This window comes from Nelumbo lutea, chromosome 3 (genome assembly GCF_056320005.1).
Source record: "Nelumbo lutea isolate HS-2025 chromosome 3, American lotus-T2T, whole genome shotgun sequence".
Classification (NCBI taxonomy): domain Eukaryota; kingdom Viridiplantae; phylum Streptophyta; class Magnoliopsida; order Proteales; family Nelumbonaceae; genus Nelumbo; species Nelumbo lutea.
Window position 1 is genome coordinate 25492600 of NC_142686.1, and position 15597 is coordinate 25508196.

General features: G+C 34.5%; 2 long non-coding RNA genes across 2 annotated transcripts; one reads left to right on the forward strand and one right to left on the reverse strand.

The window, feature by feature from the left end:
• The first annotated feature begins 1280 nt into the window (after window positions 1–1280).
• On the forward strand, window positions 1281–2909 carry LOC148863734 (uncharacterized). The gene is made up of 2 exons (XR_016108879.1): window positions 1281–1952; window positions 2347–2909. It is a non-coding gene; the product is annotated as an uncharacterized LOC148863734 (long non-coding RNA).
• A 59-nt stretch (window positions 2910–2968) lies between these two features.
• LOC148863735 (uncharacterized) lies at window positions 2969–15279 on the reverse strand. Its single transcript, XR_016108878.1, has 3 exons — window positions 15091–15279; window positions 5700–5788; window positions 2969–3314 (listed from the first exon to the last, which is right to left on the reverse strand). It is a non-coding gene; the product is annotated as an uncharacterized LOC148863735 (long non-coding RNA).
• Window positions 15280–15597: the final 318 nt, after the last annotated feature.

The following is a 15597-nucleotide window of genomic DNA, read 5'->3' on the forward strand; positions in this document are numbered from 1 at the left end:
GAGGTTATTTACTTGGCAATCCATTTCAACTTTTAGAAGAAGAAGACAAACTCAATTTTTCAATAAATGATTTTCTGCCACGTGGAGGGCTGACATGGTAAATCTACATCATCCATAAAATGGATCCTTTGGATAATCACAAATGTACTGTTTATCAAAGCATCAGCATCATGTCCCATCAATATCCCTTGAGTTTTCTTCAATATTTCTTTCAATAAATTAAAAAAAAAAAACAATTTTTTGGTTAAAAATAAAAATAGCTATTCTGAACAGTTTCATGCATTATCCCTAGTGTGTCGATTATTAATTGGCTAAAAGATTTAGACAACAAAAAATTAACAACTTTTCAGAGCCCATGACATATATATATATATAGTATATAAATAAAGCTTGACAACTTTTGCATCTGATCACTGCTTATGTAAAAGGATAAAAAAGGGGTAGTGGTGATTTGACGAGAAGACAATCACTGAGTAAACCCTAATAATTCTACCATGTTTTTATCACTTATTGGCTAGACAACTCAGACAGAAAAAAGAATTTCTGAACTTTTTTCCAGCTTAAAAACCATTCCTGATCAACTTTATTCTAATTAAGACACGTCATCAGTTGTTATGCGTAAAATTACATAATGATATGTGGAAAAGATTGATAAAAATAGGAAAAGAGGAGAAAGATAATATGCTTAAATTATTGTTTTACTATTTGGAATTTATGTTTTTGTTCTTTACTGGAGAAGGGGCCCAGGTACGGCATGGCTCCTAATGGGTATAAACGAATGAACCCAAGTCCATGGACCCAGACATAACTAGTCAGGGCTGGATCTGTCGACCAATTGGGTATACCCCCATTGATGACATTAAGGCTTATTAGTGTTGAAAATTACTTCACATCATACCCCAGAAAGAAAAATACTTGATTCCAACATCCATTGTATTAATTGTAACGCATTCTTGAAAAGAATCCACAACTGTGTAAATCAGGCTCTTGTGGGTATCATAGAATCTGAGTTCTACGGCTGGGTATGAAGTATATGAGCTCACAGAGATTTACTTATGAGAGAGTTCACAGATAACAAGAAGAGGGAAAAGTACGGCTTTTATATATGAAGTTCTAGATTGTGTCCTTTCAATCTTTTACCTTGGAGAGAAAAACGGTTACAGCAGTGGTACATGTAAGAAGCACGGTAGTGGTAGTAGTAGTAGTTGAAGTAATAGTACACCCTTGGCCGTTTTCTCTCCATCCTTTCTATAAATAGAGGTGTCTGGGGACTCTCTTATAAACCATCCACACCTTATAAACCTTCTTCTATTTCTCCCACATCCCCCTTCTCCCTCTCTCTCTCTCTCTCTCTCTCTCTCTCTCTCTCTCTTTGTTTTACTTCTTTTGTTCTAATCTACTATATTAGTTACAAGGGACAGAGAAGGCACTGGTGATGTTGTTGACAGAAGATAGAGAGCACAGATGATGATGTGCGTGGAGTTCGCACCTCACTCCTTTGTGCTCTCTATGCTTCTGTCATCATCTTCAGCTTCTCTTCTCATATATACTACTTTACTAATAGTCTAATACTAGTAAATTACTAGTACAGCAGCATACAATTGTTTATCTTGTTTAACTTTTCATCGTTTGAGAACCATATGCACAATGGATATCTCTAGCTATGTGTTTGATTTGTTTGATCCTTTTGCTTGTCTGTCTTTTCTGTTTGTGCAGGTCAAATTCGCTGATTGTCACAGATAATGTGTGCCGATGGGATTGATTCTGGACTTGGGTTTGGAGTAATTTCAGGCATGGAAGTCGTGAATCTGGTTCTTGTAGTACTGTTTCAGTTACAATTCTTCCTCTCTTATCGCAGCGAGAATTGCTTCACGGAATCGATTGACTGTTCAACTGGAGTTCATGTGAAAAATATGGGTTCGTTGTTGATTGCATGACGAGTTGTTCATCAGGTCCGTTTGTCAAAGCATCTTGCATTTGTGTTTTCCTATCAGAAACTGTATGTTTTGTACACAAGCAACATCTGTAATTTGCCAATGTTCCATTCCACAATGTAAAGCTGCAATATTTCCTCTCTCTCTCTCTCTCTCTCCTTGTGGTCTTGGCTGAATGAAGGCCTATAGGGGGAAGTATATATATATATATATTATGGGACTAAAATCATTTTCTGGTTAATTACCGATTTCCTTTTCAAAGTTACAGAGAAACTCCCAACTTTTCTTCTAGTGGGGAAAAGTTCCATTTCTGTTCATTTTTTGTTTATAACTCTTCTTTCATATTTCTGTTTTAAATTTCTGTTTCACTATATATAGCTGCTGAATTTTAAAAATCCATGAACCATATCAGATTACAGATGAGGATTTAATGAATACAAGCAGTCAGTGGAAATATACGAAACAAAGAGAGCAAATTATGTGGCTACTGAATGTTATATTTTTCTCTGGTATGTTATAACATGATCCGACCACAATACTGAAGAGTGAGTTGGGAAGATCTCTTCCCAAAATTTATTTCCGATTGCTTAGATGGCGAAAAGCTAATTCTTTATTGGATCCATCCAAGTCATAAGCATACAAGATCCTATTTTGGCTACAAGGTCTTACTGCATTGGGGAGGTTGAACCTTGAAAATGCATCTTCAATTAATTGGCAGAATATGGTCGGTTCACTGGTTGTCTGGTATAAGCTTCTATTAACTCACAGGAAGTTTATCAAATACTGTTGGCTTACAAAAACCCTTTTGGGGGTTCATTATTCACAGGGTCAAGAGCTATTTCAGATAAGTTGTATAGCAAATGAAATCTTTCTTTCAGTATCCATTATGAGAGATGTGGCCCATTCTTATTATCGTGGCTATCTACCTGTTTCCTTTAATTCTTTCAATAAAACCTTTCCATCTGTTGAGCTAAAGGTAGTCCAATTCCAGAAGAAGCAACATATATAGTAGGAGGTTGAAACCTTATCTCATGTATATGAGTGTTCTGTGAAATCAATACCTCTCATATATATATGTACCAAAAAATCCAACCAATGAATTAAATTCATTACACACATTCAAGGGAATTAACAAACAAGAACATGCATACTTTAAATGGTTCTAACAACTTGGTTGATTACTAATTAAATTGACATAACAGTTACCATCAATTGATTATCTCAAAGAAAGTTTTTGATTGGATAAGTGTGATTGTTGATCCAATGTCAAACCTAACGCCTTCTCTTGTCTCCTGATTGTCCATCACTTGGGCACTCCGAATGATCATATAAACCACTTAGAGACTCCTAGCTAGGAACAAGAGGGCAACTAGTAATCACCTGCAGGAGAACCACAACTTTTCTCTCATTTCTATACTACTAGATCATTAAGTGGAAGAGGGAGTTGAGCAGGATTTGTATCATTTGCTAATGAAAAGAAAAAAAAAATTGAAATCATTGAAAAAGTAATGAATATATAGAAGGTAAAAGCCTTGTCTACAAGAAAATATATTGTGTATAACAATATATATTTATGTATCCGAAAACAAGGTTCACAAATAAATCATGAACAACCAACACTATCTCAGTAGTCAGTAGTAAGAATTAATTATGCATGAAAACTACTACTCATGGAAACCAACCACGAGTTGAATGAACAATGCGTTTATGGCCTTGAATGAAAAGCACAAAACACATTTTCTACACATTGTTGAATCCCACCAAATCTGCCAATACTTTTCGTCCATGACTTATAATAAATCATGGTTATGAGACATGGTTAGTAGACATGCCATTCATAAAAGGATGCCTCAACCGAGACAATAAAAGAAAGTGTAGAGACTCAGATGAGCATTGTTGACTTACAAACAAAGATGGTCAAACATTTCATCTGAAGTAAACAGATTACATTTTGATCAATATATCAACCCCCAATTTATTATGTTGTGTCATTCGAGAAGGATTTTTTTTTAAGTTAGATTTGAGTACTAATTAATAAGAAGCATGTTTTAGTAGGATAATATATTGTTATTTTAAAATTAAAAGCATGCTGAAAGTCTTCAATTTAAAGGCTATTTGTTTTGAAATCTTCAAAATCCAATGAAACTTACATTGGTTAAAAACCTAACTTCTAAATTTATTTGGGTGCTTTTGAGTTCCATTAGGTGTTTCCATATGGTGATATTATTAGGGTAATTAAAATATTTAGGGAGAAAAATAGTCTATATAACATCTTGTTTAACTAGTGTATACACTTTAGTTCTTTTAATTTGCAAATATTTTCTTCTTTTAATGGTTTTAAGTAATTTTTTTAGGTTGACTTATCTAATGTAATTTCTCCATTTTCAAATATTTTAGTACGTTTTTACTGGGAATATGCACACGTGAACACATTTGTAGATTTATAAAAAAAAAAAAGAGTAATAGAATTAATATAGGGGGATTTTCTTTCTGTTTCTTCTTTTCCCTTTTTTTAAGAGGGAAGATAATAGTGGTGCTGGTGATGGGGAGGTTCTTGGGAAGAGAAATTTTAGTATTTACAATTGAGATGTCCAAATTATCCTAATAGACACGTTATATCTATCTTATTGTCCCTCATATACAATTTTATATATGAGGTTTCTCTCTCTCTCTCTTCTGATAAAGGTAAGGTAGATGCAATTCATAAAAAAGAAAGGTACAAAAGGCCTGGTTCCAGTGAGAGAAACCAGGCCCAACAAAGATACAGTACAGCAAAGAGACTGGGCCAGCACACAAACCAGCAGCCCCAATGGCTGAAAAACAACCCCCCCCCCCATACACACACACACACAATTCAAACAAGTAATGTCTCTGTTGCAATTTTTTATATGAGGTCTATTGTAAAATGTCGTACCAAAATATTCTATGACTTCAAACTACCAAAACATAAAATATAACTCAAACTAGTAATGTCTCTGATATGTGGTTAATTTGATGGACCATAACCCATATAAGAGTCTAGGCCCATCAAAGCAAATCTTTGGTTTTGCATAAGTAATAGATGTCCGAATACATTTTTCTTTGTCTGTGGTACCATATTATAGATCCTGTCAACCTGGGATTCGATTATCTTCTTCGAAGAGACCTCATGTTAGTCACAGTATATATTTACCCACCATCAACTTGAAGCTTGACCCAGTTTCACCACTTCCTACTTTGCCTAATGAAAGAATTAACAACAAAAGTGATTTTCTGAGAAACAGCTAGAAATCCTTAATTTTTAGGTGTTATGGTTTTATTTTTTGTAGGAACCAATAGAGTACAAAAGCAAATGGTTCCTTATGATGTTATTTTAACTACAACAAATAGGGGTGGATTTCCGTGGTTGAATTCACCAAAACTAAATCAAAGAAGACTGCCAAGCATCAATTTTAACTGTTAGTTATAAATGATCCATGTTATTTATTTGAATTAACACAAATTGTTCATGGTATGATATAGAATACCATCTACAAGATAGAGCAATGTCATTTCACATTAAATTCACTTATTAGGGAATTTTTGAAATTTGTTGCATGAACAGGAAGAAGCATTGACCAGCCCCGCATTATAAGGACACCCCAATACCAAAAGAAGGGGGGGGGGGGGGAAGAAAAGTTAGAGAGACCTTGGGTCGGTTAGGGGAGTAGAAAGAATAAGATGAACTTCTTTTAGATAACATTGTTGTAGGGTTTAAAAAGTAAATGTTGGAGCAAAGATATTTACCTGCTTTCTCTCCATATAGTCAGTCCTTCTGTACACAACCTAATTAAGGTACTCATTGTTGGAGCTTCAAAAATTTACATCAACCAAACCTATAAACAATGGAAACAGGTATATTATGAATCTCTTTAATCAGCTTTTCCATGTGAAAACTTATATAATTCCTGCTTAATATAATCCAATTCCATATTTTAACTTCAACTGTAGCATCAATTTAAGACAAGTTCTCATAATGGTATTATGAGAAGTTATCATGGTAACTGGTTTATGTTGAAATTGTTATTATTTGCTTTTCCTTTTTTTTTTTTTTTTTGTGAATTTGATCTGTTGAAGTCGGCAGGTCTTGGATTCTTTAGGCGCTAGTGGGTCAAAGGAGGTGAATACAACAAGAAGGAACCACAATGTCCCCTCTGATGATTCTGTACATGATCGTCTTGGAAGGAAAAAGAAAGATTCCCCCCAAGTCGTAGTCAATTTGTCATTGTCAGCCAAGACAAATAATTTTCAGTGACACTAATAGACTCGAATGGTGTTCCCTGAGATAAGATATCATATGGCTTCAGGCTTCAGGTATGTGCAAACACCGTTGGTGAAGCAATCAACTCACAGTGATCAATTTCATTTCATTTCATCACTCATATGTGCTTACATTTGCAACTCAAAACATCATTTATTCAGCATTGTAATTCATAAGGTGGTATTTCAATTATATTGCCCCTAGGCTGCTAGCTAGCTTGGATGCTGTTTCTTTTGTTTATGACTTCAATTCTTTTTCTTTTGGTTTGTAGTTAATTTAGCCTTGGTTCATGGTTCCAATAGTGAATCCCATCCCATGCTTCTTGTGGAACAAAAACAATTGAATGCTGCACCCTCTTGATTGATTTATGCTTCCATTACTTAGAAAAGGGGAGCAGTAATTGATCTAATGTTTCATTCGACCTACCAACTAAAACGACTTACCAATCTGGATTTATGTGGGAATCTCTTTGATTTGACATAATAACAAGAAAGTAAAATGATCCCCCAGAGGCTTGAAACAAGTTGTCATCCCTGCGGGATCTACTGTTTATTGCTTATCATTTCTCTCGTCAGCCAATGTTGACCAACAAAAGCCCCATAGCTGAAATCACACACTTAAAATGGAAATTTGACATTAAAATCAAACCCATCATCACCATGCTGATGGGTATATTCAAATCCATGGCAATAATGGATTGGAAGTTTCAACAAGAGATGATGGAAGTATGTTTATTATGAGAAGAGGCCGGGTCCATGTGATAATGCTACGAAATAGTTTTGAGAGGTCAGAGAATGAAAGGTTACACCAATCGATGACACAGAAGTCCAGTCAGATAAATTCAAGTGATACTGATGTAACAATCGAGGTAACGTTTGGCCAATATAAGTTTGTCGTGGTGTACCATTCTGTACCAACTACCAAAGCCAAAGCCAGAGATGGGCCGATTGAACTGCAAGATAATGATGTCTTCCTGTTGTAAAGGGAAAATTACTTTAAAAGCCATGGTGGGTGTGAAAAAGAACGGATTTTAATTGAGGGTAACTTCTATCAAGCCATGCTTCCAAGGGTAAAACGACATTAACAAGAGAGAAGAGACGTACCATAATGATGTATGGTTATATTTCATATTATGAAACCATCTTTTTGTTGTTTAATTCTGTGTTCTTCCCTCTTTTTTCCTATGTAAATATATATATATATATATATATATAAAGTACTAAATAAAACAAGAAGAGCACTGATAGAAATCTCTTCTTTATACTCATCAACTATAGAAGCCATCTTTTCATAGAATTTAAGCACTGAAAGTGACTAAAAGATGCATGAATGTCTCAGTCTGGAGTAGTGATTGGGACCAAGGTTTTTAAAACAGAACCGGAGATGAACCGGTCAGGGGTTTGGTTTCCGGGTCGAACGGTCCCACCATTTGAACTGAATGGTCGGTTCATTTTGATAAAAAGAAAAATAAAAAATGGTCAAAACTGTTCGAACGATTAATTGCTTGGGTCAGTGGTTTATTGACCAAAATCAATGATTTTTTAAAAAAAATCCAATTTTCTAAAAAAACGGAACCGATCACCTGACCGATTCCCAGTTTTTTTGGTCCAACCATCCGATCCAGTTTTAAAAACCATGATTGAGAGTTGGGACTTCCCAAGCAGACAGAAGAAACTAAAATGGATTATGCAATAAACACAGCAACGCAACCGACACGAGATTGGGAAGAGAATAGTTGTAATTAGTGAGTGAGGCAACTGATAAAAAATCAAATTTTGAAAAGGATCATGCACTGTACTTGCAGAAATCAGTTTTGGGTCTTTGGGAACAAGACAAGTAAGATGTCTAAAGGGGCATCTGAAATCAAATGTGTAATTGTTACAGAAAACCCAAGAAATAAAGTCTATATATCCACACCTTAGAAATTTAGTCACGGACAAAGAATTAAAGGATTCTGTTTGCAGTTGATCAGGAATGATATAACTGCGTATCATCACCTCAATAACCATCACCCTCCAATTAGATCCATATTTTTGAGAAATTCCAAAACCCACTCATCAATTCGTGACAAAGATTTCTTGTGGCAGTTCGTGATAGAAAATGACGTTTCTGGCAAGTAAGGGTGGAAAGGGTTCATAGAAGCTTAACTATTGAAACCCATTGGCAAGTGATGTGGGTCCCTAGAATTTGCAGTAAAAACATGGTCATCATTTCAGAAAAATTGAGCTTCTGAGTATTGCAGCTATATCAATGGCAAAGGTTTCAGTTCCAACACCAAATATGTATGCCCAATATGAAAGCCTCTCTAACTAAAACAGAGAAAAGAAAGATATTAGGAAGAAGCTACAGCTTTTGCTGGGAGAAAGTAGCATTTGATTAGCCTTGGTTCATTCAAATTCTCCCTTCTGGATAGAGCAATTTATAGTGGCGATTGAGGAGAAGAAATTCAAAGAGACCAATGACAAGGATGGAAGAATTGGTAAGAATTAATGAACAAACAAAAGAGGAAATCACACATCAGTACTCCAATATATCAATAATATATTCAATAAGTTGTCTTACACCGCCAGTCCTAAGCCCTGATAAAGAAGGAGGGTTGCATCAGGTTGGCAGTCTAGAACATGATTTTCAAAATCGGACTAGACTGGACAGTTGAACCGGAAAAACCAAAAACCGATTAGGTGATTGATTCTGTTTTTTATCAAAATCAAATTGATTTTGGTCAATAAATCACTAATTCAGACGATTAACCATTCGAACAGTTTTAATATTTTTTAAATTTTTAAATTTTTTTATTTTTTTTGTCAAAATAAACTTACCATTCAATTTAAATGATCGGACCATTCGACCCAAGAATCAAATCCCTGAATGATTCATTCTCCGGATCGATTTTAAAAACCTTCGTCTAGAACTTCTGCCAAATTCTAATGATCATGAAGACGTTAAAAGGGTTAGGGGCAGTGGGTAGACCAAAAAGAACATTAATTGAATTTAAGCATTTTTAATTTAACAATGGATAGAGTATATATTAAATAAAACCAGATGGTGAAATGGGATTCATGTAGGAATTAAAAGAATTAAACCCAGAACAAGAATTGCATGGAAATGACATATTTGGCCCCGTTATATGGATGCCCTTGTAGATAAGTTTCCCTAAAGCATGGCTTTTCCTTAGATGAGATGTCTCTGATTGTTATGGTTTTATTCAAGTTTCAAGTTTCAAGATTCTAGCAGGAAGGCTGGGGTTGTAGTTTTCTTCTATTCACGTGAATGACCAATAAGCATTTTTGTTTGTTTTCCTTTTTCTTTTCCTTTATTAATTTGTTCTTGATAATGCATATGCCACGTATGTATTTAATCTGCCCATATAATTTTTAGTGGTTGGCAATGGCCACGTTTCATGCATGTGGACACATAAAAGGAGACTTTTTTTTTTTCTTTTTAAGAAAAAACTGTCTTTTGTCTTTTTTTATTCGAAACATATGCATGTTTTTGTCTTTCTTTTACTACATAGATACATTTTCCATAATTAATTTCGTGGATTTGTCAATTAATGGTAACATAGAAATATAAATAATTAGTTTATGCCTTTGACACATGATTGGATTGGACCCCGTCCAGTCCAAAATGAATGTAGACGGATTGGATGGACCAACAATATACATTGGATTGGATCAATCTGGCTTAAAATATTAATTAGATTGGATTGGATCTGATCCATCCATAATAAATTTATATTGGATTGGATTGGATTAAGCCAACATCTGGTCCATTGACATAAGATAAGAATATGTGTCAATGGACCGGGTTTAGGTTGAAATCGATTTAAATCAAAATGAATTTGAACAGATTGGATTGTCCATACATTGAATTGGACTGGTCCAAATTGGTCCATAGCATTCATTGGATTGGATTGGACCTGATTCATTTATAATGGACTCACATTGGACTGGATCAGATTGGACCAAATCCAATCCAATTGACACCCCTAGCTATTACCATACTACATACAATCATACAAGCTAGGGTTAGGGTTCTTGATTCCCTAATATAAACTTATAATGCCTTTCTTGATCAATATACATAGAGGTGCAAATCAGGTCGTGTTGGATTGTACTTGCTACCTCTGAATGCTATGTGGCGAGCCAGGTCAAGCCATGAGGGGTATATTTTTCAAAAATAATTTTAAAATAAAATAACAAAATAATAAATAATAAAATGAAACTTTGATGTATACAATTGTTTATATATGAAATAATAAAATGAAATTAAAATACAATTGAAATAAAATAGTATAATAAAATTGGAAATAAAAATGTATACAATTATTATTATTATTATTATTATTTTACATATACATATAAATATATGGGTTGGGCCGCAGGCCGGGATGGGCCACAGGCCCATGCCAGCACAACCTGTGTTGTCGTGTCGTGTTGTGTCGGGCACAGCCTGCATGCTGTTGTGCCAGGCCGCATATGGCACAGCCCGATTTACAGCTTTAAAGATACATTTTAAGTATGTAATTTTTTATATTTTTAAAAACTGTTATTATTTTTTTTCCATAATTAAAATAATCATCATCCTGGCTTTATCCAACCATATGGGGTCAGCTACATGAATCCGGTGTCATCATCCCATTCTATTTAAGTTATATTCATTGTATATTATTAGTATTTAGATAATTTTTTACTACTTCAAGCCATGTCTTTTTAAATTTACCCTATCCCCTTTGATTTTGATACCTTCAACTTGCAATAGATCACCTCTTATGAATGAAGTTAAAATTCTTCTATACATATGACCAAACCATTTTAATCTACTTTCTCTAGTTAATTACTTATTAAGAATACTAGTAAATTTCTTGTACTAGAAGAAAAATATCTCAGTGATGAACTGGATGTAAACCATTCCAGTAGAGCAAGGACATCACCGGGGCTGGAGCCCTTTATTGTCCATGGCTTTTTGTTATCGAAGAGGACAATTTTTAATAAGCCAATGAGAAAAATAATTGTACTATGAATGTATAATTTATGGGGAATGTCTTGGGCGGGCCTGAGAACACAATATCCACGTATGGCTCTAGGGCCCCAATAACTGGTAGTGATGTATATTAATACTATATTTCATTGATTCGTGTACCAAGCACCGGAAGGGTAACCAAAAATTCAATAATTTTTTGGGTACAATACAAAAATCTCTCCTGAATTTTTTGACAATCATAAAAATCTCTACTATAGTTTCATTTAAACAAATATCTTCCCTGAATTTTTTAAAAGCTCAACAAAAACCTCTTTGCCTCACTGTTCTGACCGAAAACCTTAAATTGATAGCTCAGTTTTTTTCAAATACCCATTCTACCCTTTTATAAATTATTTTATTACAAAATTACTGAAATAATCTCATTTTAACTTAACAAAAACCTCTTTTAACGATCATTTCAGTAATTTTACATACAAAATTACTGAGATATATTTTTTTGTTGAGTTAAAATAGGATTATTTCAGTAATTTTGTATGTAAAATAATTTATTAAAGGGTATAATAGATATTTGGAAAAAACTGGTGCATCAATTTAACATTTTCCATCTGGGATAGTGACGGAAGGGAGGTTTTTGTTGAGTTTTTCAAAAGTTCAAGAGAGGTATTTGTTAAAATGAAACTATAGGGGAGGTTCTTATGATTGTCAGAAACTTCAGAGGAGGTTTTTGTATTTTACCCTAATTTTTTTTACCACATTATTTAGACTAAGGTTCAAAGTATCGATACAAGGCGATACGTCGATAGGGTGTATTGGCCTGTATCGGTACTGTTTTTTTTTTTTTTTCAAATCAGGTTCAGAGCTAGGGTTGTTCATAAGAAGAACCAACCCGACCAAATTGACCAACTCGGACCGACCCAACCCGAATTGGTCGGGTTTTCTTCAGCATCGATCGGTTTCGGGTTGTTAAAAATCATAAACCAACCCGAACCGAACCGACTTAGTAGTTAGTAGTTAGTTCCTAGTTAGTATTTACAACCTACTTAGTTCCTACTTAACTAACTTGTCTCTATCCTAGTTACAACTTAATTTAATTTCTAGTTTTCTAATTAGAAATGACATTAATGGCAAGTATTATAAGACAACTAGACAATGAATTTTTTTAGAAAATTTTAAAGAAAATAATCAAAAGATCCTAGTTTTTATGGTCTTTTACACCAAATAGGCAACCAATTACAATTAGAATTAGGTTTCCTTTTTTACTTATATTAGAAGGTTTCTTGAAATATACAAATTTCATTCTTCTTTCTCTAATACAGTTTGACTTTCTATTTTCTTGATAACTTCTATTCTAACTTGATCCGCCCCCTACCAATTTCAGTCTTCTTTCTCTAATAGAATTGGGTGTCATTTTTTATATCAAATTTCAATCTTCTTTCTCCAATCTACCAATTTATTACCATGGTTGAATTTAGAGCCGAAACCGACCCAAACCAACCAAGTCAGTTTTAGTTTCAATTTCAGGTAACCCGATCAAGTCGGATCGGTTGAAAAAATCTCAATAAACTAACCCAACTCGACCCGTGAACAGCCCTATTTAGAAGGGTCAGTTGACCCCTAAATCACTTGCCGACCTGAAACACTCGCTGAAGGGGCGTATCGGGAAGGCTCCTACAGGATACGCTGATACGTGACAAAATTTTTTCTGGTTTAGACATGGCAAGTCATGGGCCAGACCCAATATCTTGCCTAGTCATAGCTTATTAAGAAACATAATTTTTCTACAGTTAAAATTTGAATATTTCCATGAATTTCATGTCGATATCAACAAATCAAACATTTTACAATATAATAATTTCTATTTACTTTTATTATAATTTAATATGTCCTTAGTTCTTTATATAAAATCTACTCACCCACTCCTTAGCTCTTTACTACTATTAGTCTTTCCCATTATAGTAATGTATAACCTCATTGTGCAGCTTAACTACATATAAACTAGCTAGTGGGCTTTGAATATACCTTTGTTAGTGAATTTCTAACAATAACTAATTTATATTAGTGGATTTCTAATAATTATTTTTTATTTAAATGCTCTAATAGGTTTAATTACTTTTTTTACTATACAGAGTGATGTAACTTCATGCATGAGGCATCCATATCCTACCATTCTTTGAGAGACGAGAGAGATTCATCTTGAGTGGAAAATAAAAATTCTTCTCTTAGATGTGGTGCCTAAATCCCGAAATTTTGTACATCTTTGTGGTCTATCTCTTCATTCATAAAGGTTTTATCCAATTTTCTTGTTTATTTCTTTTCGGGCTGTTACTTCTTCCATTTTATTTCTTTTTACTTAAGCTTTGTCACCTCATCCTACTATCAGCTTAAAAATAAAAAATAAAAAATAAAAAAATAAAAAAAGAAAGAAAGAATTAGTGAAGCTAATTAAACGATGCATATAAATCCAAATTTTAGAAAACAAACATCAGATCCCCCAATATACGCAAGAAAAACAATTTAACAAAGTCATACTTGTTGCTGAAAACCCACTAAATTATATTATTATGAAACAATGTCTGTTTTGTATTATTACAATACTGATCTATTGCTTAGGAGAAAAAAAAAAGAAAAGAAAAGAAAACTTTTTGCTTATACATTGTTTTGTACACAGCTTCTTATTATATATCTTATGCAGAAATCAAAGATTTCTATGCATGCACCTAAGGGTGTGAATGGACCGGTTTTGGATTGAACCCATACAGTCCAAAATCAATTTGGATGGATTGGACCAATCCGGTCTAAAATATTTATTAGATTCGATTGGACCCAGTTCGTCCATAATAAATTTATATTGGATTGGGTTGGATTAAGCTAATACCTAATCCATTGATATAAGATAAAAACATAGGTATTAATGGACCGGGTTTGGGTTAAAACCAATATAAATCAAAATGAATTTGAACAGATTGGACACTCCAGGCAATGGATTGGACCAGTCCAAAGTATTCATTGGATTGGATTGGACCTGGTCCATTTATAATGGACTCACATTGGACTGAATCGGATTGGACAAAATCCAGTCCAATTGACACCCCTACATGCACCCCCAAAGTCTAACTATTTTTGCCAATGACCCAATAGCTGAGATGGTGAATGGACCTAACGTGTGTATATATATATATACTCCCCATCCCCATGTCCTGCTGATGTTTCTGAACATCATGGACCAATCCAAACTCCAGCGCTTCCACATTCTATCTCTTAGAAATTAGAATATAATGAAAGCAAAATTTAACCCATGTTCTCAGTCTACCCACCAAATTAAGAACCGAGGTCCACTTCCATGTATTGACTAGGCCGAATATGGCTTGACTTGGGATTGGGGGTCCAATAAGTATCATGGGCTCAATTTTTGGGCCCATTTTCAAACATGGGCCTCTTTAAAAACCCATTTCTTACGTGTATATCTTAGAAGCCAAGCCCATTCTGTTCAACCATTCTTGGTTTTCTGTTTTGAAGACTACTATTTGAATTTTGAAGTACATTATACGTTATTATAACATTATTTTTGCCTGGTATTAACATCACGCTTTCCATATGGTTACCGAATAACAAACACAAGGGAATTACTCCCTGGTGTCTTTGTGATCCCCAAAACTCTCTCCCAAGTCCCAAACATACAAAAACTGATAAAATTGCTAAAAGGAAACAAATAGAAGAGATTGGACAAAGCAAACAACAAAGAAGGAAGAGAAAAAAACACGAGTGAATCATTGAGAAAAAGTATTTGAGCATAAGTAAACTGTGAACTTTACTAAAAAAAGGACTTATTAATCATCCAAGCAAACAAAAAAGATAAAAGAATGAAAGAGTTTTAGAGAGAGAGAGGAGACTTACTGAGTATGGCAGTATCGACTGCTGGGCGCGTTGAGGCCTAACGAGGGTCCATGGTGGATTTTCAGGAGTGTAGATCGCCATCGCCGCCAACAGAACGGCAGAAATAACCAGGTCCACCTCCATGACTCCATCCTTATCCTTTTTCATCTCTTTCTCTCTCTTTTTAACCCATTTAACGTCCATCCACAGGGGATGGAGGAAGGAAAGGAAAGAAAAGGGGCCAAGCAACTTTTCTGTAACTCATTTACCAAAATACCCTCATTTAGTTACCTCACATCATGAGGGCCTATTTGGTGGCATATCTGTAAATGTAAGATTATACTGTGCCCTCCTTTTAGTGAGCACCGAGCAGTCACAGCGAAAAGCCATAAATTATAAAATGAAAATCAATAAACTGTTGCATCTTGTTTGTTTGCCTGGGTATGGGTGGTTGCGTCACTTCATTTCCGACGCTACGCAGCAGCACATCCACCTTTGCCCAGCCAGTGAGTTATCACAGTCTTTGTG